Source organism: Myotis lucifugus, unplaced genomic scaffold, assembly GCF_000147115.1.
Source record: "Myotis lucifugus unplaced genomic scaffold, Myoluc2.0 scaffold_48, whole genome shotgun sequence".
Classification (NCBI taxonomy): domain Eukaryota; kingdom Metazoa; phylum Chordata; class Mammalia; order Chiroptera; family Vespertilionidae; genus Myotis; species Myotis lucifugus.
In genome coordinates, this window is record NW_005871096.1 from 940050 (window position 1) to 942684 (window position 2635).

General features: G+C 40.5%; 1 protein-coding gene across 2 annotated transcripts in view; it reads left to right on the plus strand.

Moving 5' to 3' along the window:
- The window catches only part of GABRG1 (gamma-aminobutyric acid type A receptor gamma1 subunit), a 44789-nt gene that overhangs the window by 19536 nt on the left and 22618 nt on the right, over window positions 1–2635 (plus strand). The gene's annotated exons all lie outside the window — the stretch shown is intronic.

Here is a 2635-nt window from a genome sequence, read left to right on the forward strand (position 1 = left end):
TGACTGTAGAGGACGGAGCAGGAACAGAGTCATAGAGGACCAAAGCAGGCTGATAAGATCAGGAGACTGTCCAGAAAATTGATAAGCCTGGAACATAAATGCAAGGAAAAGAATTAAAATAATGTTTAGATGCCTTATTAAGGATGGTCATGTAAGCCATAACAGGAAGTTTATGTATTATATGAATTATATCCCCTTGGATAAGAGAAATGACTGGAAGCTTTTCATCATGAGCATATTACAGGCAGATATTATATATATAGTCCTCACTCAAGGATATGTTTATTGATTTTAGAGTGAGAGAATGGTAGAGAGATGGAGAGGAAGAAGAGAGAGAGAGAGAGAGAGAGAGAGAGAGAGAGAGAGAGAGAAACATTGACTGGTTGCCCTTCATAAGGGCCCAGATCAGAATAAACCCACAGCCTATGTATGTCCTGATCAGGAATGGAATTTGAAGACTTTCTGTGTACAGGTTGGTGCTCCAACCAACTGAGCCACACCGGCCAGGGCTACAGATTTATATTTTATCTATTTTATACAAAAACATAGAAGATGGATGTAAGGGGCCAAGCCAGCTTTAGAGTGACCAGTTAAGAGGTTAATGCATTAGTCTGGACAATAGATCATGAAGGCCTTACCTAGAGTAGTAGCAATTGAGCTGGAGAAGACACTAGTACATTTAAGAAATATTAGATGAGTGAACTTTTCAGAATTTATAGGTTCATTGGTGGTGCATAGGCTGACTCCAATGTATACAAATGAGAAGACTTTGCAGATGGTAGAGTTACTATTTAAAATACAGATGGAAGAAAGAGGGGTGCAAAAAAGGGACGTATAAAAGTGAGAGGGGTAGGAGAAGAACCAGGAACAGATGATATTATGTAATCGGAAAAAATTAAAGAGCATGAAGAAGAAGGAACTAATAATCAATTGTCAATGTACGTAAGAATCTAATGAAAAATGGATTAAATTGGGCCCACTGCTGTTGGCAGTTAGGTGGAACTGGTTATTCTTTGCTAGATGAAAGTCCATGAAAAGATGAAGGTAAAAAATAAATAATAATTGAATTTTACATCCCTCCTCCATCCTCAAAATTGGTCTCATATCCCACTTCTTGTCACAGGTTCCTGTAGACATAATATGGGTTATAGGAATAGACAAGCAACATGTGTTGTTGGGTCCATAGTGGGAACGTAGTTTACTTTTATGATTTTGACATACTTCACTGAGAAGAGAATGTGATGAGTATGGTGGTAGATATGGGAGAGAGAGATGAAAGGAAAGAAAATAAGAGAAAATTCAAAGCAAGGCCATTTAGGATGGAAAATGATAAAGTGTGTTATTTATGTTTTATCTTTATAAATTGAATGGATAGCATTTTATTACTGATTTAAAGACATAATTAACTCCTCCAATAGAACCCATCGAAATTTTTAAAAAATGGTTAAAAGTGTTCTGCCCCAAACCCTAATAATCCCATTTCTGTGAGTCAAATTACTTCCTAGGACCCATTCAGTTGACTCAATAGTGTCTTATATTCATCTCCCTTGATTTTGTAATCTCTGTTAGTCTTTCAAGACACCAAAAAACAAACAAACAAAACAAAACAAAAAACTACAGACTAGGTAGCTCAAACAACAGACATTTATTTTTTCCAGTTCTGAAACACAGTAGTCCAAATCAAGATTGTAGCAAGTTTAGTTTTTTAAAACGCTTTCTTCTTTGTTTTCAAATGTCTACCATCTTGCTGTGTCCTCACATGAACTATTCTCTCTGCAAGCACATACCTGGTGTCTCGTTGTGTGTCCGAATTTTATCTTCCAAAAGGACACCAGTCAGATTTGTTTAGGGCCCAGTCCAATAACCTATTGTAATTTAATAACCCCCTTAAAGGACTTAGATCCATTCTGAAGTACTGAGGGTTAGGGATTCATATGAAATTTTTGTCAATACACTTCAGCCCATAATACCATCTACACTAATAAAAGAGAAACATGGTAATTAGCGTACGACCGCTACCCTTCCCATTGGCTAATCAGCATATCCTTATGCAAATTAACTGTCAGCCAAGATGGTGGCTGGCAGCCATGCACTGAAGCGAGCAGGGAGGCTTGCTTGCTCCAGTGACGGCGGACTCCAACGTTCCCCGCCTAACTTGCTGGCCTCTCAGCGGCAACTCTAAGCAACTATGTTGCAAATATAGAAGCTAAACAAAACCCCAGAAAAAAGCTTTCAGCCAGCCAGGATCTCAGAGGTAGAGTTATACATTGTTTCGATTATAGCAGCGGAAGCCTCAGAGCTAGAGCCAGAGCTAAAGCTGGCCCAGAATAAAAAAGAGAAAAGAAAAAGAAAAAAAGGAGTGGTTGGGAGCTTCAGTCAATTGCCAGCCTGAAAGCAGCCCTCAGCTCCTCACCCAGACTGGCCAGGCACCCCAGTAGGGACCCCCACCCTGATCCAGAACACCCTTCAGGGCAACAAACCGGCCCCCAGGCCTCTATTCTATATAGTAAAAGGGTAATATGCCTCCCAGCACCGGGATCAGCTGAGCTGCGAGCCTCCTGGCACCGGATCAGCTTGACAGGGGGCAGTGCCCAAACCCCCTGATCCCCTGCAGCTCTGTGTGTGACAGGGTGCG